The 26,891-nt window shown below is 41.0% G+C and overlaps 1 protein-coding gene across 2 annotated transcripts in view; it reads left to right on the forward strand.

Annotated features, from left to right (window-relative positions):
- Positions 1-26,891, forward strand: part of LOC100987783 (serine/threonine-protein kinase 32B) — a 447,537-nt gene that overhangs the window by 40,303 nt on the left and 380,343 nt on the right. The gene's annotated exons all lie outside the window — the stretch shown is intronic.

Here is a 26,891-nt window from a genome sequence, read left to right on the forward strand (position 1 = left end):
AACAGAATAGGAAATATTGGCGATAATGTGGAAATATTGGAATCCTTATACATTGCTAGTGGGAATGTATAATGGTGCAGGGCTGTGGAAACAGCTTGACAGTTCCTAAAAAAATTAAAGATAGAATTACAGTATGATTTAGCAAATCTACTCTTAGGTATATGCTGAAGAGAATTGAAAATAAGTATTCACACAAAAAACATGCAGAATTATTCATAATAGCCAACAAGAAGGAGTAAGGCAAATGTTGATCAACTGATGAATGGATAAACATAATGTGGTGTATCCTTAAATGGAATATTTTTGAGCCATAAGAGGAATGAAGTACTGATACATACAGCAACATGGATGAACTTTTAAAACTTTATGTTAAGTGAAAGAAGTCTGCCAGAAAAGGTCACATATTGTATGATTTCATTTATATGGACTGTCTAGAATAAACAAATCCATAGAAATGGAAAGTAGATTAATGGCTGTAGAAGGGAGTGGAATTGAGAGTGACTGCTAACAGGTACAATGCTTCTTGCTGGAGTGAAACGTCCTGGAATTAGATAGAGGTATGGAATTAGATAGAGGTCCTGGAATTAAATAGAGGTAAGGTTGCCCAATATTGTTATGCTCAAGTTCAATGAATTGTACACTTTAAAATGGTATACTAGTTTATTCTCACACTGCTATAAAGAAATACCAGAGGCTGGGTGCAGTGGCTCACGCCTGTAATCCCAGCACTTCGGGAGGCCGAGGTGGGCGGATCACCTGAGGTCAAGAGTTTGAGACCAGCCTGGGCAACATGGTGAAACCCTGTCTTTACTAAAAATACAAGAATTAGCCCAGCGTTGTGGCGGGCACCTGTAGTCCCAGCTACTCGGGAGGCTGAGGCCGGAGAATGGTGTGAACTCGGGAGGCGGAGCTTGCAATGAGCCTCTGAGATTGCGCCACTGCACTCTAGCCTGGGCGACAGAGCGAGACTCCGTCTCAAAAAAAAAAAAAAAAAAAAAGAAGAAAACCTGAAACCGGGTAATTTATAAAGACAACAGGTTTAATTGGCTCACGGTTCTGCAGGCTCCACAGGAAGCATAGTGGCTTCTGCTTCTGAGGAGTCCATCTCATCTGGCAGGAGCAGCAGCAAGGGATGGTTGGGGTGCTACACACTTTTAAATGACCCGATCTCGTGAGAACTCACTATCCCGAGAACAGCACCAAGGAGATGGCGCTAAACCATTCATGAGAAACGGCCCTCATGATCCAGTCACCTCCCACCCGGTCACACCTCCAACAATGGGAATTTCAATTTGACATGCGATTTGGGTGGGGGACACAGATCCAAACTGTATCACATCGTGAATTTACATTATGTGAATTATATCTCAATAAAAATATTGGAAAAATAATAAAAAGAGGGCAAAGGAAAGAACAATAAATGTGAACAAACACCACATATGGTTGATCCTTGAACAACATGGGTTTGAACTGTGCAGGTCCACTTATATGTAGGTATTTTTCAATAAACATATTGGAAAAATTTTTGGAGATTTTCAACAATTTGAAAAAAACTTGCAGAAAAAAAACTTGTGTGGCCTAAAAATACTGAAAAAATTAAGAAAAAGATATTTCATGAATACCTAAAATATATGTAGAGACTAGTTGATCACTTACTACCATAAAATGTATACAAATCTATTATAAAAGGTTAACACTTATCAAAACATACACACAGACACAGACTGTACATGGTGCCATTTGAAGTCAAAAGAAACGTAAACAAATATGAAGATGCTGTATTAAATAGTAACTGCATGAAACTTAGTATATATTGTACTACTGTAAAAATTTCATAGCCACCTCCTGTTGCTATTGTGGTGAGCTCAAGTTTTTCGAGTATCTACTCTCAGCAACTATCGCAAGGACAAAAAACCAAACACCGCGTGTTCTCACTCATAGGTGGGAATTGAACAATGAGAACACGTGGACACAGGAAGGGGAACATCACACACTGGGGCCTGTGGTGAGGTGGGGGAAGGGGGGAGGGATAGCATTAGGAGATATACCTAATGTTAAATGATGAGTTAATGGGTGCAACACACCAACATGGCACATGTATGCATATGTAACTAACCTGCACGTTGTGCACATGTACCCTAAAACTTAAAGTATAATGAAAAAAAATGCCATGTGATGCTAATAATCTCCAGGTGAGCAGTTTGTTGCCCCCCTAAATGTGTATCACCTGTGAATAGTGATCTCTTGTAGTTCTGGAATATTTTTCATCATGTTTAGTGCAATACTTTGGAAAACACCATGAGACCTATACAAAGTGCTAAGAGTGATGCTGGTGGTGCTTCCAAGAAGCAGAGAAAAGTCCTGACATTACAAGAAAAAGTTGAATTGCTTGATATATACCATAGATTGAGGTCTGCAGGGCGGTTGGTTGCCTGCCATTTCAAGAAAATGAATCCACGATAAAGACCAATGTGAAGCCATTGCTATAGCTACACTGGCAGGCATGAAAACCTTGCACTTTTTGTGAAATACCTCTTTATCTTACATTGAAAGTGCAGCTGTTATATGGGTGCAGGATTGCTACAAGGAAGGCATACCCATAGAGTGTAATGATTCAAGAAAAAGCCGTCACTATATGAAAACTTAAAGCAAAAGGAAGGCGAAGGATCTAAAACCAAAGAATTTAAGGCCAGCAAAGAATGGTTTGACAATTTTAGAAAGAGGTTTAACTTTAAAAATGTCAAGTTAACAGAAGAAGTGCTTCTGCCAACCAAGAGCCAGCAGATGAGTTCTCAGATGCCATTAAGAAAATCATTGGTTGGCATGATAGCTCATGCCTGTAATCCTAGCATTTTGAGAGGCCTAGGTGGGAGGATTGTTTGAGCCCAGGAGTTCAAGTTCAGCTTGAGCAATATAGCCAGATATTGTCTCTACAGAATATTTTAAAAACTAGGTGGGCATGGTGGTGTGCACCTGCAGACCCAGCTACTTGGGAGGCTGAGGCAGGAGGAGTCACTTGAGCCCGGGGGTTCAAGGCTACAATGAGCTGTGTTTGTGTCACTGCACTCCAGCCTAGGTGACAGAGAGAGACCCTGTTGCTATAAAAGAATACAGTATACAATACTTATAACATACAAAATATGTGTTAATCTATGGTTTATGTTATTGGTAAGGCTGCCAGTCAACAGTAAGCTACTAGTAGTCAAGTTTTTGGGCAGTCAAAAGTTATACACAGACTTTTGACTGTGTAGGGAGTCGGCGCCCCTAACTCCCACATTGTTCAAGGGTCAACTTACTTTCTGCCCTCAATGATGTCTGAATCAACAGTGCAATCTTAGGGCAAGTATGGCAGTTCATTAATTCACCCAACCTGCATTACTGCACACTACTAGCTGCCAGGCCCTGCCCTGGGCACTGTGGGCTCAGAGAGGAATGAGATGCGGCTCTTCCTTGAAGAGCTCACTGCCTGGCAGGTGAGTGATGTAAGGTGGTGCTAATGGCACTGAGACCAGGTGCTCCTGTAGGGATTAATTCAGGGGAGCAGCTACAGCTCTGACTGGGAGGAGAGGGCTGTAGGAATGAGGGCTAGGGACATTTTCATGAGGATTTATTTATGGCTGGGGTTCAGGTTCAGGTGGGTAAGGGCAGGCTGGGAAGAGATCACCCAGACTCCACATGTCAGGCTGGTGGTTTAGACTGTGATGTAATGGTAAGCTTAAGGTGATATGGTTTTAAGCGTATTAATATAAATTACCTTTTAAAAATGTAACGGGGAGGCCAGGTGCAGTGGCTTACACCTGTAATCCCACCACTTTGGAAGGTCGAGGTGGGCGGATCACTTGGGGCCAGGAGTTCAAGACCAGTCTGGCCAACAGGGCGAAACTCTGCCTCTACTAAAACTATAAAAACTAGCCAGGCGTGGTGGCACATGCCTGTAGTCCCAGCTACTTGGGAGGCTGAGGCAGGAGAATTGCTTGAACCTGGGAGGTAGAGGTTGCAGTGAGCCGAGATCGTGCCACTGCACTCCAACCTGGGTGACACAGCTTGACTTGGTCTGAAAAACCAATAAACAGAATGTAACAGGGTTCATCTATTAAAATAATACATATTGATCTCTTCTGGGTTCCAGACCTTGTACTTGGCTTTGGGTAAATGTTGGAGAGTAAAAGAGACATTGTCACCACCGTCATGGCTGACCCTTTGATTGTGTGATTAGAAGTCTCCGTGGCAGCATGGCCCACAATGAGCAACATACGCGATGTGTTTCAGTATCCAATGCCAATGGAGTGGTTAAGTCATTTGGGGACATAATATGATGGAATGTTATTAATCATTCAAAGTAGTGTTCATTGACAGTTTTGATGTAATATGTTCAAGATTTAAGTGAAAAAGCTGGTTACACGTGAACTGGAAAAAAATTCTACTGGATATTATATTAGTGATTTCATGGGATGTGGAATTATGAAGATTTTCATTGTCTTCTGTGTCTGTTTCTGTATTTTCTATTAGAGAAATATTTTTCTACAATGAGCATATGCTATAATACTAAAAAAATTGTTGAAAACATTCTAAGAATATTTTCCACAGTGAGCATGTGCTGTAACATAGTAAAAATGTTGTTTAAAACACCATTCTAAGACAGCTAAAACTTTGGGTTTACCCTAAAATATCCTTTTAGAATTTTCAGACAGCTAGGATGAAGTGTAAAGGGAGTAGTATCTCAGTGCTTCAGATTTTCTACACTTTCCTGTTAAAAAAAATAATAAAATATTCTCTCCTCTCCTGGCATGATTGGCTGTTGGTAACGGTGCAGGAGCCAGCACGTGGTCAACATTTCTGCATCCCCACCGTTGGGAGTGGCCGTGCGAGCCAAGGAAATTGATCTCCATGTTTCCTGCACTCCAGATGGCCTTTTGACAACAAAAAGCAAACATTCCAACGGTCACCACACACATCCTCTCAATTAGACTCCCTCCTCCCACCCTGGATCTGTTGGAAGGGCTACATTTTTTCTAGATCTTTACTTTGAATTCGAGGTGTGCCTTTGGTCAGCGACAACCTTAGTGGTGTTTTTTCTTTGCTAATTCTTAAGACCTTGGCATCTACGGCACCTGCTGGGGCCAGTCGCGAACACCATGAGGCTTACCTGAGCTTGTAGGAAGGGGGAGGGCGGCGTTTACATTTGTCAGCCCACGTTCAGAGACCCCCAGCCCACTTCGCAGATGGGCACTTCTGTGCCACCAAAGAAAGAGCCTGGCTGACTGCCAACCGGCAAAAAGAAAGGAGCAGGTATTAACACTCCTAATAACTAAGATTGATTTCCATGGTGTTGGCCATTTTTAAAGGAGGAAAACACTAATGTTTATGGAGCTCCTGCTAAGTGCCAGGCACTCCACATGGAAGCCCATTCAATCATCACAGTGTCCTAGGAGGTAAGACTATTTATTCTTCCTCTACAGAAGAGGAAATCGAAGCTGAGAAAATAAGAAACTTATCCAACTCACAAGAGGCAGAGGTAGGATTTGCACCCCAATTGGTCCAATTCTAAAGACTTTGATTCTTCTTCTTGTCCCAACTATTGCTTTATGAATGTGAAAAGTTGTTTATTTAAAATGTACTTTCTTGCCCATGGTATTTTTGTTGTGGAATGGAAAAGGGAACGTAAAAGTGGCCATTAACTAAATAGGGAAGCCTGTTTGATTTCTGCCATAAATGGATGTGGACATGCTTCATTCATGTTTATTGAATGAATGAATGATACACTTTAAATGCATATACCTTGAAAATGGCACGAGTGACACTTCTTGTTATTCCTTGTATTGAGTTTACTCTTTGTTCACAGTTTGCTGAATTTAAATGAATCCATCCAACTACTTTCTTGCTCAAGAGAACACGTTAGCTTCATTTAGAAGGATACTGTTTCAACAGAAATGTCTACACATCAAGAAAGAAAGATCCCCTACTTGTTCCTTGGCAGATTGTTAGTGTCTTACCAAACATCTCTCTCTCATGTGTTGTCTTTGATGTTTTAGCTTCCAGACACCAGATAGCCAAGAAGGGGAGCTCAGAAGCTTGGTTCTTTTCATGAAGTGACATGCAAATCTTAGTCTCTAACTTGGGTGACTCCAATCAGATTCTTCAGAAGGGCCATTTTTTATGGTTTCTGAAAGACTTAAAGGTTAACAGGACCCTGATCACTAACTCGTTAATCATGTCGATATGTGATTCAGATGTTTCTTCAGTTGCTAAGTAAGGAGGGCAGTGTATCAGTTAGCTATTGCTGCATAACAAATTGCCCTAAAACCCAATGGCTTGAAACAATAACCTTTTAACATTGCTTAATGTGTCTACAAGTCAGCTGGGGAGTTATGCTAACCTGGGCTAGGCTTAGATCATCTCAGAGGGGTTCACTCCTGTCTCTGCAGTCAGCTGGTTGTTCAGCTAAGTACTGGCCAGTCTATAACAGCCTTGGCCGGGATGGATCATCTATTCCATGTGATCTCTTATCTGCTAACAGGCTAGCCTGTGCTTGGCCGTAGACAGTGGCAGCGTTCCAAGAAACATCACTCGCATTATATTTTATTGGTCAAATCAGGTCTCCAATTCAGCAAGTAATGCAGAAATAGACCCCATCTCTTGATGTGAGGACCTGAAAAGTTGCATTGCACAGGGTGTGGTATGGAAAGCAGTGAAAAGTGTTAAAGACAGTGATTTGGAGCAGAAGGAGTTGTTATGTTTACAGTACTACAGGAAAGGAAACCGGGAGTTGGGCTCTATATGTATTATTCATGTAACAGGAGGACCCTGGGAACAAGTATGCCCTGGGGCTAATCACCACCCCAGCTTCTCTTGGCTGAGATTGAAAGTTATTTCCCTGGTTACAAAACCCACTATCAGCAGCAGAGAGTGGGTAGAAATGCTGTCCTAGGAGTTTCTTCATGAGTATGTGGTATGCATGTGTGTGCTAAGCATTTGAAATAAATCTCATGACTGCATGCTTAGAGTGTACCAGTTACTTCTCACAAGAGTTCTTGTAAGGAGGTACTGCTAGCTCCACTTTATAGGTGAGGAAATTGAGACTTCTCAAGGTGAAATCACTACTTAAGGTCACCATAGCTAAATGTACTAAATGTAGGCCATGATTCTAATATCCAGTTTCTGAAACCAAAAACTCTGCCCTTTTCCTGGTCTCCCAGCTGTTCTCTCTTTTACAAGCTGCTTTGTTAGTAGGAGTGCAGTTATGTACCCTAGAAACTAAACAGCATGGGGTGATGTATGTAACACAGCCTTGTCCTGCTGTGATTATGGGATCCAGGGAAAGAAGATGCTATCAGATTCAGCATCTATTTGAATATGTTGAGCACTACTGTATGGAAAGAGGGAATATTAGTATCCTATTGCTGCCATAACAAACTGCCATCTCCAGTGGCTTAAAACAACATACGTTTATTTTCTTGCAGTTCTGGAGGTCAGATGTCTACAGTGTGTTTCACTAGGCTAATATCAAGGTGTCAGAAGGGATAGTTCTTTCTGGAGGCTCTAGGGGAGAACCTATTCATTGGTTTTTCCAGTTTCTAGAGGTGCCCACATTCCCTGGCCCATGACCTCCTGTCTTCAAAGCCAGCAATGGCTATTTGAGTTCTTCTCACACCCCATCATGCTGACTCAGACCCTTACAATTCCATGGGGTCCACTCAAATAATCCAGGATAATCTCCCCATCTGAAGGTCAGTGATGGGCAGCCTCAATTCCATCTGCAACCTTAAGTCCCCTTTCTCAGGTTCTAGGAAATAGAATGTGGGCATCTTTGGGGACCTTATTCTGCCCACCATAGAGAGATTCTGCTAAACTGACAAACATAGATGAGTTGAAGCATCTACCAGCAAGATTTGTGCAGTCCTCTGTGTGTGTGTGTGTGTGTGTGTGTGCGCGTGCGTGCGTATGTGATGTGTTCACAACTAAGTGGAGTAAAAGGCTGCCTGTGAAAAGTGGTGTGGCAGGGTTATGCCCAGGAGTTAGGGGAAGATCATGGAAGAAGATTGCTTCAAATTTTCGGTGGTGGAAAGGTAGACAGAAGCTTTGTGATGGAGGTGGTCTATGAACTGGGCCTCGAAGGACAGATAGGACTTGAAAGAATAAATTTGCTTGGGAGAACATTCTAGGCAGAGGAAATATCCCAGAAGCACAGTTCCTACCAACAGAATGAGTGCTGTACTGTAGGTATATGTGGTGATACCCAGCTCGGCTGCCTTCTAGGGACAGCAGGCACAGGAATGAGAGTTGCGCCCATTCTGCTCATGAGCTCCTGGGTTTCCAAGCGGGACCTGTCTGAGCCAGGGTGGGCAGCCAACACCCAGCTGTTGTCCTGCAGGAACCTGAGCCAGGAGTGACCAGATGCTTGGTTTTCTGAAGAAGCCAGAAATCTGCATCTTTATTTGAGATGTTCGGATTTTAAAAGTTTATGTTTAATTCAGTTCTTTAAAAAAAAAACAACACTGAATAGGTCAAATAGAAATCAGAGGGTCTCCATTTGTAACCTCTGAAATGAGGCACAGAGAGGTGGAATGACTTGCCAAGGCCACACAGCAGAGAAGTGATAGAGCCAGCACAGTGAGCAATCCCTCTTGATGCTCCTGATGCTGCTGCAGATTCCATGGCCACCGTGAGCCTCCTCTCAGAGATGGATGGGCTGTCGTCTCTGGGCCACAGGAGGTGTTCAAATCAAGAGAGGGTGGCCACTGGCTAGAGAGGCAGCACTGTAGGAGCACTGCTGCGGAAGGACAAGGTTACCTGTCCCTCCCTCCCTCCCTCCCTTCTCCCTCCCTCCCTCCCTCCCTTCCTTCCTGCCTCCCTCCCTTCTCCCTCCCTCCCTCCCTTCCTTCCTTCCTCCCTCCCTCCCTTCTCCCTCCCTCCCTCCCTTCCTTCCTTCCTCCCTCCCCGCTGCCTTTCTTGCCTTCTTCCTCCTTTCTTCCTTCCTTCCTTTCCTTCCTTCCTTCTTCCTTCCTTCCTCCCTCCCTCCTTGCCTTCCTTCCCTCCTTCCTTTCTTCCTTCCTTCCCTTCCTTCATTCCTTCTTTCTTTCCTTCCTTGCCTGCTCTTCTTTTTCTTCTTTCTTCTCTCTTTCCTTCCTTCCTTTCCTCCTTTCTTCCTTCCTTCCTCCTTCCTTCTTTCCTTCCTCCCTCCTTGCCTTCCTTCCCTCCTTCCCCCTTCCTTCCCTCCTTCCTCCTTTCTTCCTTGCCTTCCTTCCCTCCTTCTTCCTTTCTTCCTTCCTTCCCTTCCTTCATTCCTTCCTTCTTTCCTTCCTTGCCTGCTCTTCTTTTTCTTCTTTCTTCTCTCTTTCCTTCCTTCCTTTCCTCCTTTTCTCCTTCCTTCCTTCTTCCTCCCTTGCCTGCCTCCCTCCCTTCTTCCTTTCTTCCTTCCTTCCCTGCTTTTTCTTTCTTTCTTTCTTTCTTTCTCTCTTTCTTCTCTTTCTTTCCTTCCTTCCTTCCTTCCCTCCTTCCCTTCTTCCTTCTCTTCCTCCCTCCTCCCTCCATCCTTCCCTTCTTCCTTCCTTTATTCCTTCCCTGCTCTTTCTTTCCTTCCTTCCTTCCCCTTCCTTCCTTCCCTCCTTTCCTTCCTTCCTTTCTTTTCTTCCATTCTTTCTTTCCTCTCCTTCCTTCCTTCCTTCCTTCCTTCATTCCTTCCTTCTTCCTTTCTTTTCCTTTTTCCTTTCCTTTCATTTCTTGGATCTCACTCTGTCCCCCAGGCTGGAGTGCAGTGGCACAATCATAGCTCACTGCAGCCTTGAACTCATGGGCTCAAGTAATCCACCTGCCTCAGTCTCCTGAATAACTGGGACTCTCAGCTAATTAAAAATATTTGTTTGTAGAGATCTGGGGGTCTCACTGTGTTGCCCAAGCTGCTCTGAAACTCCTGCCCTCAAGCAATGCTCCTGCCTCAGCCTCCCAAGTTGCTGGAATTAATGGCACAAGCCTGATTCCAGAGGACAAGATTTTTTTCAGCCCTCAGAGATGCTGTCATTGCAGGAATATTTGGGGCACACACGGTGGCTTCCCGGGAGGGTCTGCACTCTTCCGCAGCATGCCTTCGGGGACATTGATTTAGGGATGGATGTACTCTAGTTGTTTCTCTGAAAGAGAGAGGGGAGGCAGAAAAGAAAGGAGAAAGTGGGAAGAGGCAGGAGAAGAAGAAGAAAAATAAAAGAAAATTACTTCTTTTGTCAACGCCTGAAGAAAAGGCATTTGGCTTACAAGAAGGGGATGGGTAATTAAGACCATCATTGATATGAAAGTTCATTGGAAATGCTGTTATTTTTTCAAGAAGGGAATGATAGAAATTATTCCTTTATCATTTTTTGTGATACAATAGAAATTTTATCCCATCTTGTACCCCAATTACAGGCTATAATGACTTAGGCTTCTGAAAGAGTTTTCTTTCTTTGCTATTTTTTTTAATTCAAAGCATTTCTTTAATTTGCATTTCCACCCTCTGGGGCTGACTAACAAGCTGTGTGATGATAAAACCGCAACCAAAATTTCTGTCCAATGTGAATTGTAGATTAACACTTAGAAGCATGCCTTTTAAGCAAACGCATCCTGTCAGTAAAATTCAGTTTTGTAAATATGCCTTGCTCAATGTCATGTGGTAGTTAAAATCCAGGCCTTCAAGTAAGACAGGCCTGAGTTAATTCATTCCACAGATATTTATTTATAAAGTAATCTTCCATCCTGGTTTGCCTAGGACCATCCTGTTTGTCCAGTGTCCCCTCAGGTTCATGTCCTCTTCTGTTCTCAGTTGTGTCCTGGCTCAAACAATAAAGTGTGTGGTCATGCTGTTTATGGTGGCATTGCTCTCAGCCCAGAAATAAGGAGTGAACCAGTTGGATGATCCCTGTCCTTTCCTGGTAGAACCCCCTCATAGCCCTCTGATCTCGGGCAAGTTACTTCACATCACCGTGCCTCAGTTTCCTCATTTGTAAAATGCAGGTAGTTGTATCTGAGAAGTGGCAGAGCAAGTACAGTAAACAATCTTGGGCTCTTGATGATCCTGCAGATTACATGGCCACCATGAGCTCCTCTGAGAGGTGAACAAGCTCCTGCGTCTGCACCACCGGAGGTGTTCAAACCAAGAGAGGGTGGCCATTGGCTAGAGAGGCAGCCCTGTAGGAGCACTGCTGTGAGAGGACAAAGTTCTTTCTTTCCTTCTTTTCCTTCCTTGCTTCCTTCCTTCCTTCCTTTCTTCCTTCCCTCCCTCCCTCCCTTCCTTCCTTCCCTCCCTCCCTCCCTCCTTCCTTCTTTCTTTCTTTACTTTCTTTGTTTCTTTTTGATGAGTCTTGCCCTCTTTCCCAGGCTGGAGTATGCAGTGGTGTGATCATGGCTCACTGCAACCTCCGCCTCCCGAGTTCAAGCCATTCTCCTGCCTCAGCCTCCCAAGTAGCTGAGATTATAGGCACACACCACCATACCTGGCTAATTTTTTTTTTGTTTTTAATTTTTAGTAGAGACAGGGTTTTACCATTTTGGCCAGGCTGGTCTCGAACTCCTGACCTGAAATGATCTGCCCACCTCAGCCTCCCAAAGTGCTGGGATTACAGACGTGAGTCACCGCACTCGACCTCTCTCCTCCCCCTCCCTCCCTCCCTTCTTTCCTTCCTTCCTTCCTCCCTCCCCTCCCCTCCCTTCTCCTCCCCTCTCCCCTCCCCCTCCTCTCCTTTTTGCCCCTTTCCTTTCCTTTTCTTTCTTCCAGCCAGCATCCATGTACTGGCTGCTTTGACCAGCTCATAGGAGGAGAAATACTCAAATGTACCACTCCAAATGTCTCTACGTTTATGGGGAAATTGTGAGACCTCAGGTGTGATCAAGTAAAATTGCCCTTAGAATCCTTCATGGATTTGGGGATCCATGAATAAAATTACTATTTTGTAAAAGATTTTAAAAAATGAAATGTGTCAAACACAAAGACAAGCACAGAAATAATATAACACACACCAGTGTACCCTGCCCTCAGCTTACGAAGTGAAACATAGACACAGTTAAAGCCCCATGTTTGCCACATCCGAATCCTTCTCCCTTCCCAGAGCTTACCTTGAGCATTTCCATGCAGGTTTTTATTCTTCTGCCTAATGTTATATAACCCAGAAGGATATGTCTTATTTTTAAACTCTACCAAACTGAAATTAGATCATTTTGAATCTTGTTTATCTCACTCCTCGTTATTTTTTATGTTTACTCATATGATGCAATTCATTTAATTTAACTGCTCTACAGTATCACCTGTGATTATGGCATACTTTATTGACTCATTCCCTTATTGACGATGGATGGGAACATTGTTGTTTGGGTTTCCTTGTGCACATCCATGGGAGTTTCTGTAGGGTAGATACTGTAAATACACGCTGAGAAATGGTAGAATTCCTGGGCCACAGAGTTTGCCCATCTTGGAATTTAGAAGATGTTAACAAATTACTCCATAGTGGGGTAATTTGCATGTCCACCTACAATTTTAGTAGCTGTCATTTACACAGATGTAGTCCACATGTGAATGATTTAGGACTTCCATTATTTTTGCCAGTACGATGAGTATGAAATGGTATCTCATTACATATTTTTAAAATTGCATTTCCTAATACTAGTGAAATTGAGCCTCCTGTGAAATAGTTAGAGTTCACTCAGATACCTTAAATGGCAAAGGATATTGATCATATTCTTGCCCATTTTTTTCTAATAGGTTGAATTGTTGAGTAGCATCTATAATAAAAAACATCCTTGTCTTATTCCTGACTTTGGTGGAAATGCCTCGAATGTTTTAACAGTAAGAATGATGTTGCTTGTAGGTTTTTGATATTAACTATTGATATGGTTTGCCTGTGTCCCCACCCAAATTTCATCTTGAATTATAGCTCCCATAATCCCCACATGTCATGGGAGGGGCCAGAAGGAGATAATTGAATCGTGGGGGTGGTTTCCCCCATACTGTTCTCGTGATAGTGAGTAAGTCTCACGAGATCTGATGGTTTTATGAAGGAGAGTTTTCCCTGAACAAACTCTCTCGTCTGCTGCCATGTAAGACATCCCTTTGCTCTTCCATCATCTTCCACCATGATTGTGAAGCCTCCCCAGACATGTGGAACTGTGAGTCCATTAAACCTCTTTCCTTTGTAAATTACCCGGTCTCAGGTGTCTTTATTAGCAGCATAAGAACAGACTAATACAATTATTATCAGATTAAGGAATTTAACTCTATTTCTAGTTTGCTAAGTGTTTCATAAAACATTATGAATGGATAGTAATTCCAACTTTTAAATGAAATATTACATACAGCAAAGTGCATAAGGCATAAGTATAAAGCTTGATACATTTTCAGAAAGTGAACATATACATGTAATCAGCAGCCAATCAAAGTACAGAACATTAACAGTATAACTCAGAAGCCCCTTTCATGACTCTGTGTCTTCTTCTCTGAGGTCATTCTTATCACAAATTGTAACACGACTGCTTAGTTTTGCCTGTTTTTGAGCTTTATATAAATAGAATCATGAATGCATATTATTTTGTTCCTGGCTTTGTTTTTTCAATGTGTTTGTAATGTTCATGCATGTTGCATGTAGCTTTAGTTTGTTTATTTCCATTGGAGTTATGTTCCATTGTAGGACTATACTACATTATATTTTTCTATTCTGCTCTCAATATGTATTTGATAATAGAATAGCAGTCATTGTTTGAGTATATGCCTAAGAGTGAAATTTCTAGGTCATAGAGTATGCCTGTGCTCAATTATCTAAAGCAGTTGCAGGAATTTACATTTTCACTTGCGACGTAAGAGGGATCCCTTTGCTCCATATCCTTATTGACAATTGTTGTTGTCTGACATTTTAAATTTTAGCTACTGGTAGGTGTGTAATGACATCTCATTGCAGTTTTGATTTACATTTTCTATCATTAATGATGTTGAAGGCTGGGTGCAGTGGCTCATGCCTGTAATCCCAGCACTTTGGGAGGCTGAGGTGGGAGGATTGCATGAGGCCAGAAGTTCAATACTAGCCTGGATACCAGAGCAAGACCCCATCTCTACAAAAATAAAAACTGAAAAACTAAAAAATAATTTTAAAATAATGTTGAATAACTTTGTATATGATTATTTGCATTTAGATATCCTCTTTAGCGAAATACCTATTTAGTCTCTTTTCTAATTTTTCTATTGAGTTTATCTTTCTTGTTGATGAACAGGAGTCCTCTCTATACTCTGGCTATAGCTTCTATCACTGAGATTCTGGCTCTGTGATAGAAATATCTGCTCCTATTCTATATTGCGCATTTTTACTCTCTTGCTGGTGTCTTTTTTTTTCTGAGACGGAGTATCGCACTCTCACCCAGGCTGGAGTGTAGTGGCGAGATCTCAGCTCACTGCAAGCTCCACCTCCCGGGTTCACGCCATTCTCCTGCCTCAGCCTCCCGGGCAACTGGGACCACAGGTGCCCGCCACCACGCCTGGCTAATTTTTTGTATTTTTAATAGAGACAGGGTTTCACTGTGTTAGCCAGGATGGTCTCGATCTCCTGACCTTGTGATCCACCCGCCTCGGCCACCCAAAGTGCTGGGATTACAGGTGTGAGCCACCACGCCCGGCCGAACAGATGTTCTTTAAGTCAATCTAATGAATTAATTTTTCCTTAGTGATTGCTTTGCTTACTCTAACATTGTGAAGATATCACAAATAACAGAAGTATAGCCCTTTTGTATTCATTGCCCATTTTCTGCAGTAGATTGAATGTTGAGTAGCATCAATCATAGAGGATATCCTTGGCCAGGTGTGGTGGCTCATTCCTGTAATCCCAGCACTTTGGGAGGCCGAGGCGGGGGGATCACTTGAGATCAAGAGTTCGAGACCAGGCTAGCCAATACGATGAAACCCCACCTCTACTAAAAAAGAAAAAATTGCTGGGCATGGTGGTGTGTGCCTGTGATCCCAGCTACTTGGGAGGCTGATGCAGGAGAATCACTTGAACCTGGAGGCGGAGGTTGCAGTGAGCCAAGATCACACCACTGCACTCCAGCCTGGATGACAGAGTGAGACTCCATCTCAAAAAAAAACTTTTTCTTTTTAATCATAGAGGACATCCTTGTCTTGTTCTTTATGAAAATGCTTCTAAAGTTTTAACATTTGCCATGATGTTTAAGATTTTTTTTATTGTCAACTATTACCATGTTAAAGAACTTTACTGTATTCTCAGTATTCCCCTAGAAAAGTTTGGTTTTACTATTTATACTCAGATCTATAACCTACTTGGAATAGATTTTTGCAGAGGTGTGAAATAGAGGTCTTTATCACACTTAATAAAATAAATAATAGTTACTTCATGTCATTCCGTCCATATTCAGATTTCCTCCATTGCCTGAAATATGCCATTTATAGATTGTTTATTGAAATCAAATCCAAAGAGAGGTCCATCCATTCTGTTTCTTAGATCCTGCTCCTTAAGTTTCATTGTCTCTTTTAATCTATAATAGTTGTCTCTCTTTAAATATTACTTTTCCATGCTATTTACTTGTGTAGAGGGCCAATTGTCCTGAAAAACGTTTCATTTACTCGATTTTATTATTGCTTCCTTGTGGTGTCTTTTAATTTGTTCCCCTGACCCTTAAATGTCCTGTTGAATCTAAATTATATGTAAAGTGTGGATTCGATTTAAATTGAATAATTTTCACCACGAATTCTTCACTTGTGCTATACATTGTATCCAGTGTTGAGTTGTATCCCTTTTTGTGATCCTAAAGCAGGAGTCCCCAACCCCCAGGAACCCGGCGGCACAGCAGGAGGTGAGAGGCAGGTGAAGCTTCATCTGTATTTACAGCTGCTCCCCATGACTCTCACATTACCACCTGAGCTCTGCCTCCTGTCAGATTAGCTCCGGCATTAGATTTTCATAGGAGCGCAAACCTATATTGTGAACTGTGCATGCAAGAGACCTAGGTTGCAAGCTCCTTATGAGAGTCTAATGCCTGATGATCTGTCACTGTGTCCCATCACCCCAAAATGAGACCATCTAGTTGCAGGAAAATAAGTTCAAGGCTCCCACTGATCATTATGGTGAGTTGTATAATTATTTCATTGTATATTACAGTGTAATAATAATAGAAATAAAGTGCACATTACATGTAATGTGCTTGAGTCATTCCGAAATCATCCTCCGCTTCCCCCGTCTGTGGAAATTGTCTTCCACAAAACTGGTCTCTGGTGCTAAAAGGGTGGGGACCACTGTGCTAAGGGATTGATCAGGGAGTTAGGTAGAGACAATCTTATGAGGGTAAAATCCCTCATCAACTTTCCACCTAGTAATTTTACAAGCCATCAATGACCATTGCTAGAATTGATAATTAACAAGAATTACAAAATGGTAACATTTAATATATCATTCTTTCTGTGTTTAGTAAGTGAAAGAACTCTACCTCATCGTCTGCTATTTGATTACCCTGAAATAAAATTCATTCCAGAATGGCAGAATAAATGTTTAAGTATTTCCCTTTATTGATGAAATTTCAAAGAAGTTGGTGTCTTTACAAATTCCAGTGTTATCCAATGAGTTTTTTTCTCTTTTAAAATTGAGGCTCATGTGAACTCATTTTTTTTTGTAAATTCTATGCATTTTAATAAATTGCAATCTTATTTTTATATAAATGTTTATTAAAACATAGCAGACACACAGATGATTGCACAAATTATTGATCTACAGCTTGAGGTAGTCCTCACAGGGTGAACACACCTTTATAATCACCGCTCATATCAATAAATGCAATATTACCAGGCCACAAGAAGTCCCTCTCATACTCTTTTCCATGTAGCCACTCCCAGGGTAACCATTGCCCTGATTTTACCACCATTATTTAGCAATTTTCTGGTTTGGAACGTTATAAATGGCAACTTGTGCTGTGTCTTCTTTTGCATCTTGTATGTTTCCGAGGATGTGACCTGTACTGATTCACATAGTTGTAGATTATTTTTGCTGCTACATTATATACCAGTGTTAGAATATATTGCAGTCTATCCATTTTGCTTCTGAGGCAATTTGGATTGTTTGCAGTTTGAGGCTAGAATAAATCTCATATATGTCCTGCACATGCTTTTTGATGTACCTACAGTTTTTTGGATATTCATTTTGGAGGGGAATTGCCAGGTCACGTGTAAATTCCCAGTCTTGGTTGGCGCTGTTAAATAGTTTTCTAAAGTGCCTTTCTCATGTTTGGGTGTTGAGGTTATGCTGATCTCATAAAACACGTTGGGAAATATTCCCCTTTTCTGTTTTCTGGAAGAGTTTACTTAATTTTGTTGTTTTTAATATTTCAATGGAAGAGTTCTCCATTGAGGCCATCAGAACTTAAAGATTTATTTGTGGCAATATAGTTAATTTTAGATTCAACTTCCAGGTAGACGGCTATTCATATTTTCTACATTTTTTTTTCGTTAAGTGGTCCAGTGACTTGCAGAGTCGGTGGTTCAAGTTCATGTGGCATTCCACCTGTCTTAGACTTCAGGATCACCTGAAAACCTGAAATCTGCCGATGCTGTGAGTCTGTTGACTCCACAAAGTAGGCTCTTTTTTTACCCTCTAAAATCACAAGTAGAAATCATGAGCAAAAACAGGAGAGTGGCTAAAACAATAATTAGGGAAGAATAGTTATGTTACATCTGCAGCACTCATTAGTCTTGAATAATGGAAACCTGAAATGGCAATTTCTATGCAAACACTCCCAAGGCTGGAGGTGCACAAGGCTGCACTCTGTTACTGACCTGCCAAAGCCCACTGCTAAGGAGGATTTTTCTCTCTGCTTCTTAATTGCCATGGTCTCCCCAGCTTCCTTGTCCAATTAATGCAGACTAAAGCCACATTCTTATCCAGAGCCTTGTCCAGCAACAAAACTATGTGCTTTATTATCCTGTGAGCCCTGACATCTCAGAATCTCAGGATACAAGACCCAGAAGCAACTTTCCAGGTGTCATGCACAGCTGCCTCATTTTTCTAATGAGAAAACTGACTTAAGAGAAGGGGAGGGCAAATGGCCAGGGCTAGTTATTCATTCATTCATTCATGTATTCATCCAGTATTTATTGAACAACTATTTTATGATAGTCACAAAGGACACACACGTGGATGAATGCTCTTGCTAAAGACAGACAATGGAGCTAACAAATGAATACATAAAAATTAGCAAATATGATATGTACCAGGAAAGAAAAATACAGAATGCTGTGATAGAAAATGATAGGCATGTCCACATGAACAGAATTAGGAGCAAGGACCGTGTGATCATCTCAGTAGATGCAGAAAAAGCAGATTGATAAAAAGCTGGATTTTATAAAATCCAGCAGTCCTCCATGATAAGAGCCCTCAACAGGCTAGACATAGATGGAACATAACTCAGGATAATGGGAGCCATGTATGGCAAAGCCACAGCCAGCATCATGTTGAATGAGGAAAAGTTGAAAGCATTTTCCCTATAATCTGGAATAAGACAAGTTCCACTATTCAACATAGTACTAACAGTCCTAGCCAGAGCAATCAGGCAGGAGAGAGAGATAAAAGGTATCCAAATTGGAAAAGATGAAGTCAAATTATCTCAGTTCTCTGACAACATGATCATATACCTAGAAAACCTTGAAGACTCCTCTAGAAGACTCCTAAACCTGATTAGCGACTTCAGTAAAGTCTCAGGATACAAAATTAATGTATGAAAATCAGTAGCCCATTTCTGTATATCAATAACATTCATACCGAGAACCAATCCCATTTACAATAGCCACAGAAAAAAAAAAAACCTGGGAATACATTTAATCAAGGAGGTGAAAGAGCTCTATAAGGAGAACTACAAAACACTGATGAAAGAAATTGTAGACAATGCAAACAAATGGAAAAACATCCTATGCTCATGAATTGGAAGGATCAATATCATTAAAATGACCATATAGCTCAAAGTGATATACAGATGAAATGCAGCTCCTATTAAATTACCAATGTCATTTTTCACAAAATTAGAAAAAAAATCCTAAAATTCATATGGAACCAAAAAAAAAAAAAAAAGCGCAAATGACCAAAGCACTCCTGAGCAAAATGAACAAATCTAGAGACATCACACTGCTTGATTTCAAATTATACTACCAGGCCATGGTAACTAAAACATCATGGTACTGGCACAAAGATAGACACATGTATCAATAGAATGGAATGGAGAACTCAGAAATAAAGCCACATACCTGCAACCAACTTGTCTTGGGCAAAGTTGACAAAAATAAAAAATGGGAAAAAGACATCCTATTCAATAAATGGTGCTGGGAAAACTGGCTGACCATTAAGTGGAAGAGAGAGGCTGGACCCCTATCTCTTACCATATACAAAAGTTAACTCAACATGGATTAAAGACCTAAATGTAAGACCTGAAACTATATTAAGTCCTAGAAGAAAACCTAGGGAAATGCTCTTCTGGACATCAGCCTAGGCAAATAATTTATGACAAAGACCTCAAAAGTAAATGTGACAAAACAAAAAAATAGACAAATGGGACTTAATTAAACTAAAAAGCTTACGCATAGCAAAAGAAATAATCAACAGAATAAACAGACAGCCTACAGAATGGGAGAAAATATTTACAAGTTATGCCCTCAACAAAGGATTAATATCCAGAATCTATAAGGAACTCAAGCAACTCAAGAGGAATAAAATAAACAACACCATTAAAAGCTGGGCAAAAGACATGAAAATACATTTTTGAAAAAAAAAGAAATATAAGCTTCCACAAACACATAAAAATGCTTAACATCACCAATCATCAGAGAAATACAAATTAAGACCACATTGAGATATCATCTTACATCAGTCAGCATGGCTTTTATTAAAAAGTCAAAAACAACAGATGTTGATGTGGACGTGGAGAAAGGCAAATGCTCATACACTGTTGATGGGAATTCAAATTAGTTCAGCCCTTATGGGAAACAGTATAAAGATTTCTCAAAGAACTAAAAAGAGAACGACCATTTGACTCAGCAACCCCACTACTGGGTATCTGCTCAAAGGAAAATAAATTATTACACAAAAAAGACACCTGCACTTGTATGTTTAGTGCAACACTATTTATAATAGCAGAGTTACAGAACCAATCTAAGTGTCCATCAGCAGTTAATCAGATAAAGAAAATGTGGTGTGTGTGTGCGCAATGGAATAGTATGCAGCCATAAAAAGGAAAACATCGTGTCCTTTGCAGCCACATAGATGGAGCTGGAGGCTGTTATCCTAAGTGAACTAACACAGAAACAGAAAATTAAATATTACATGTTCTCACTTATAAGTGGGAGCTAAATGAAGGCTACACATGGACATAAAGATGGAGAGAATAGACTCTGGAGACTTCAAAAGGGGTTGGGAAGGGTTGAAAAATTATCTATTGGGTAGAACATCCAATATATGGATGATGGGTACACTAGAAGCCCAACCCCTGTCATTATGCGTCTGATACCCATGTAACAAACAAGCACATGTACCCCTGAATCTAAAATTAAAAATAAAGAAAACGATGTGTATGGACCTCCTTGATGATTCTATCTCAGTTTGGGTTTCCTTACAAGCAGATCCATGTGCAAATAGCTTGTTTAAGATGTGGTCCCAGGAAACATAGGCAGGAATAGAAGTGAGACAGGGAAGGGAAAGCAGCAAATAAAGGAGATTTTATCATGCAGGTACCACTGTGGGCATGTGCACACTTTAGTAAGCAGTGCATAACATGTCTTAAAATCATCCCACCCTTTGTTTAAGAGACTTGGGATATTGGCCCACCCATGCCCATCAGTCACCAGGTAAGAGCTGCTCTCAGAGTACTTTAATCCCAGACATTTCTCACCTGCTGTGCAGGGCAGAAGGGGTTCTCACTACAAGAGAATGCCCTACAGCAAAGAGAAGCAGGTGCTTGCAGTCTGTGGATTGAAACAGTAAGGATAGAGGGGAGATGGGTGGGGGTGTCTGCTGTGAGATTGTATTTGTCAGCATTCTCCAGAGAAACAGAGTCAATAGAATGTAGATCTATATAAAAAGAGATTTATTATAAGGAATTGATTCATGTATTCAGGAGACTAAGACATCCTAAGGTCTGCAGTTGGCAAGTTGGAGAGCCAGGAGAGCTGCTGGAGTAGGTCCAATCTGAAAGCCTACAGGCTCGAGACCCAAGAAGAGCTGACATTTCAAAGCTGAGTCCAAAGAGGGCTGATGTCCTGGCTCAAGGCAGTCAGGCAGGAGGAGTTCCCTTCTACTAGAGGAAGGGTCAGCCTTTAGTTCTCTTCGGACCTTTAGCTGATTGGAAGAGGGCCACCCACATAGGGAGTCAGTCTACCAATTCAAATGTTAATCTCATTTCCAAACACCTTCACTGACACACTCAAGATAATGTTTGATGAAATATCTGGGCACCCCATGTCGCAGTCAAATGGACATACAAATGAACCATCACAAAACTAGTCCAAGAAAGCTTCTCTGTGGAGGAAAAATCTAAGCTGAGATTGGAAAAATGAACCACAGTGGTTTCACAAAGAGCTGGTGAAGAAAATTTCCAAAGAAGGGAAGAGAAGAGCTTGGCTTGCTGTGGGGGTTGACAGACGAGTGTGACTGATCAAAGTGAACAAGATTCATGTATTCAAAAGATATTATTGAATACTGACACTGTGCCAGACACTGGGGATAAGAGAATGAGCCAAACAGGCAAATATGCTACTTCTTAAGGGAAGAGACTGACAATAACCAAAGAAGGAAAATGTATAGTAGATGAGATGGAGCCTCTGTCAGCTGGGGTCCTGAGTGCTGTCATCTGGATGTCTGTATTCCCCCAAAATTCTTACATTGAAACCTAATCCCCAATGTGATGGTGTTAAGAGGTGGGGGCCTTTGACAGGTGATCAGATCTTGAGGGTGGAAACCTCATGAATGGGATTAGTGTCCTTATAAGAGAGGCCCTGTATAGACCCCTCGTCTCTTTCACCATGTGAGGACACAGCAAGAAGATGGCTATCTATGAACCAGGAAGCAAGCCCTCACAAGACGTTGAATCTGCCATGCCTTGATCTTGGATTCCCCAGCCTCTAGACTGTGAGAAATAAACTTCTGTTGTTTATAAGCCACCCAGTCTATGATATTTTGTTATAGCAGTGCAAATAGACCGAGACACCACGTGAATGCAGCACACAAAGCTGCTTGCTGATCTGTGTGGACATGTAGTATGGGTAAAGAATAAGTACTTCTTGTTGTAAGCTATTAAGGTTTTGGGTTTGTTTATTACAGAGCATAACCTAGCCATACTGACTGATGACCTATGTTGTTAAATGGCAAAACTGATCATATCACTCCATTTCTTTAACGTACACACACATTCTTCTACTACTAAAACCCTTTAGGGTTCAACATTGCCCTCAATATAAGAAATAACATACTTATCAAAGCCTCCACAGCCCCTCATGGTCTGCTTCCACCTACCTGTACTAGTCTATTTTCATGCTGCTGATAAAGATATACCCAAGACTGGGCAATTTATAAAAGAAAGAGGTTTAATGGACTTACAGTTCCACATGGCCGGGGAGGCCTCACAATCATGGTGGAAGGCAAGGAGGACCAAATCACATCTTACGTGGATGGTGGCAGGCAAAAAGAAAGAGAGCTTATGCAGGGAAACCCCCCCTTTCTAAAAACCATCAGATCTCGTGAGACTTATTATCACGAGAATAGCACGAGAAAGACCCGCTCCCATGATTCAGTTACCTCCCACTGGTTCACTCCCACAACAGATTGAAATTGTGGAAATTGTGAAGGATACAATTCAAGATGAGATTTGGGTGGGGACACAGCCAAACCATATCACTACCTCATCAGCATCATGTCTTCAACCACCCCCATTCCGTCCAGGCCAGTCCCACCTGAACCTGTCACTCTCCTTCCCATCTCAGTGTCTTTGAACTTGCTATTCCTTCTGCTTGGAATAGATTCTCATACTTTCCCCAGTTCCACCCCTCCTGCCCTTCATTCTGACTTTGCCCAACTCCTACACAACCTTCTGGTCTCAGTTTAAAGTTCACTTCTTCAAAGGAGCCTTCCTGGACCCAGATGTATTTCCTCCCATAAAACATCTTCTTATAGCACCCCTTCTCCAAATCACAGGTGAAATTGCTGTTTAGTGTCAGGCGTCCTCTTTTCTATCAGGCTCACCAAAGACAGATGATGTCTGTCTTATTTCTCCTGGTGTCCCCAGAACATAGCACTGACAGTGACAAAGAATGAGCTCCCAGTAAATATACATTAGATGAATAAATAAAAGGTCCTTCTGGCACTTTCTCACTAGACTGCTTTAATTAAATGCCAGGTTTTCTTTTAAAGGGAGTCTCGAGTAGAGACATATAACTTACATATAACTTACTTTTGTTCAGTTCAGATCTTTTCAAACAACTCGCTCCCGTCTTCCAATAAAAAGGAGACGTTCATATCCAAGTAGTACATCTTCAGAATGTCCTGTTCCTCCCGCAGGGGCCATGTAGCTGTTCAGGAAACCAGGTAGTGCTCTAACTGGGAGAACCCAGGCTCATTATTCCACGGGGTGGTGCCATGCTGCATGTCACAGGTTGGAGCCTGTCCTTTGTTCCTCAGCACCCTGCAGCCCAAGCCTCTTCTCACACCCTGACCCCATATAATGAACAAGAGCAGGGAGAGAGCCACTGTTCAAACAACTTTGTAAAGTTATGGGCTGCAAGAAACCTGCTCGACATGGGGGAGGGCCCCTGGAGACATCCTCTCAGACTCTGTCATCTGTTTGCAAAGATAATAGTGAAATTATGACTTCATTTTGTTGGAAGCTAAAGGATTTGGGCAATTCTCTGTGAGTGTGAGGTCTCAAGCTGTCCTGCATTTTTGGTTGAGTTTGCTGTGTTGGCTTATTATCCAAATGTGATTGTCACTCTCTAGATGGGAGGAACTCATTCTCCAACTTGGAACTCTGATGCCCCAAGGGCCTCACACAATGATTTGCACACATTGGATTAGGTCCAAGCCCAGTTCTAATCTCTGCATCAGCATACTTCCCAGAGCCCCTGCCCTGAAAAAAAAATCAGTTTGTGGGGTAGACACACATATGTGAGCTTGAAAAACTGCTTTCCTCCAGCATTACAGGAAACATTTAAATTGGCTCGGTAGGCACTTTAAGTATAACAGGATGGCACATATGAGCATCTGAACAAAGACAAAGGAGAAATGCAAAGACAGAAGTGTGTCTGGGGCAAAGCTGGAAATGTGCATCTTAAAAGCCCTCAGCCAGATTTGAGCTTCCTTGAGGGCAACTGGAAAAGTGTAACCTGGGCAGTTATCCACACAGGGAAACCAGTCCCAGTGCAGAGAAGCTCCTGACCCCAGCCCAGGGAGGAGTTTCTCCTAGGGGTGCCACAGGACACGTCCTCAGGAGAGCTGGTGCTTTGCTGGTGGTGGAAACTTGGCAATTCATTTGACTTCTCATTAAATCAAAGACAAGCATCTCTGCTCTTTTTCCCTCCCAGGGCTGCCATGAAGGTCAAATAAAGGTGAAAATGCTTTCTGAACCAGAGAGAACGACACCAGCATGAAACATTATTATCTCTATGAAATTGATAGTATTAATTAACCTTTCCGAGCTTCAGTCATCTTAACTGTAAAATTGGGCATAATCAAAACCTCACCAGGTTTTTGTAAGAATGTAAATCTTCTGCTACGTGGCAGGACTGCTAGTAACCTTAATTCTCTCCCTCCCTGGCTTTCTTTCCTTCCTTAAGTGGGAGAGTCAGACCCTCAGACTAGAGAGGGTGCGTGGACCCAAATTAGAGTAACATGGTTTCCATTTGTTGACTCTATTATACACTGCCGGTGCATCAGCTGCTCTATATGCTCACTCAGATGTGTGTGTGCGTACACACACACACACACACACACACACACACACACGCACATGGGTTATTTTCCTACATTACCTGCAAGCAAGGCCAGCTTTATGGGTGTGTGACCTGGGCAGTCACACAGACTCTATACTTAGAAGGGCCCCATGCTTGGTTTAATGCTCTGTCATCACCATCTTACACTTTTTAATAATTTGTTGTCGTTGTACATTTTATTTTTTAATAGAAAAATAAAATCTGTATATATTTACAGTCTATGGCTTGATGTTTTGATATACCTACATCTGTGGAATAGCTCAATCAAGCTAATTAATATATCTATCAACTCATATACTTATTTTTGGGGGAGTTAGACTTAATATCTACTCTTATTTTGATTACTCTATATTTGTAGTATATTTTGAAATCAGGTAGTGTGATGCCTCCAGCTTTGTTCTTCTTGCTCAAGGTTGCTTTAACTAGTTGGGGTCTTTTGTGGTTCCATTTGAATTTTAGGATTCAATTTAGGATTTCTATTTGTGTGAACATTTTTCTTTGGAATTTTGATAGAAATTGCATTGAATCTGCACATCACTTTGGATAGTATGGACATTTTAACAGTATTGACTCTTCCAATCCATTAAAACATTTACTCTTCCATTTGTTTGTGTTTTAATTCCTTTCATCAATGACTTACACAGTTCTCAGTGTACAAATGTTTCACTTCTTTTGTTAAATCTATTCCTAAGTATTTTATTATTTTTGATGCTATTGTAAATAGTATGGTTTTCTAAATTTCTTTATTGGATAGTTCCTTGTTATTGTATAGAAAAACAACTGATTTTTGCATGTTGATTTTGTATCCTGCAACTTTACGGAATTCATTTGTTAGTTTTAACAGTCTTTTTAGAGGCTTTAGAATTTTCTATATATAAGATATATGTCATATTAAAACAGAGACAGTTTCATAACTTCCTTTCCAATTTGAATGCATTTTCTTTTTCTTGTCTAATTGCTCCGGCTGGGACCTCCAGCACTAAGATGAATAGCAGTGGTGAGAGTGAGCATCCCTGTCTTGTTTCTGGTCTTAGAGGAAAGAGCCTTCAGCTTTTCATCATTGGGTATGATGTAAGCTGTGGTCTTGTCATATATAACCTTTATTATATTGAGAAGTATTCCTGCTATACCTAATTTGTTGAAAGTTTTTATAAGAATGTTGACTTGTGTCAAATGCTTTTTCTGCATCTGTTTAGATGATCATATGATTTTTTTTTCTCCAGCACTGAATTACATTTATTTAAATTTTTGTCAACTCCAGATGAGAAAAAGTAATTTTCCTTGTACTTGTAATTTGCAGTTCTTTGATTAGTGGGACTAAATATGTGTTGTGTGTTTCATTTTATTGGCTTTTCATATTTCTTCCTTTGTGGTTGGCCTTATTTTTAGCCTATTTTTTCAATGGGGAGATGAGTTCTTATAATTGGTTTCTAAGACTGCTTTGTATTTTAGGGATATTTACCTCTTGTCATGTTTGCTCCAAATATTTTTTTCTAGCATAACATTTGCTTTTTAAATAAGTTTATATTTTTTGAAGGACTGAAATCTAAAATTGTATATATTATGTAATCAAATACACTAGTTTTTTCTTTCATGTTTCTGTTCTTCTGATATTTTAGATCATATAATTTTTATTCTTCATTTTGTTAATGTGTTGTATCATGTTTACAGATTTGCGTATGTTGAACCATCCCAGCATCCCAGGGATAAATCATATTTGATCACAGTGAACAATTCTTTTAATGTGCTGTTGAATTCAGTTTCCTAGAATTTTGTTGAGGATTTTTGCATCTATGTTCCTCAGGGATGTCGGCCTGTAAGTTTATTTTCTTGTAGCGTCCTTGTCTGGCTTTGATATCAGGGTAATGCTGGACTTGTAAAATGAGTTTGGAAGGGTTCCTTTCTCTTCAATTTTTTGGAACAG

This window comes from Pan paniscus, chromosome 3 (genome assembly GCF_029289425.2).
Source record: "Pan paniscus chromosome 3, NHGRI_mPanPan1-v2.0_pri, whole genome shotgun sequence".
NCBI classification, from domain to species: Eukaryota; Metazoa; Chordata; class Mammalia; order Primates; family Hominidae; genus Pan; species Pan paniscus.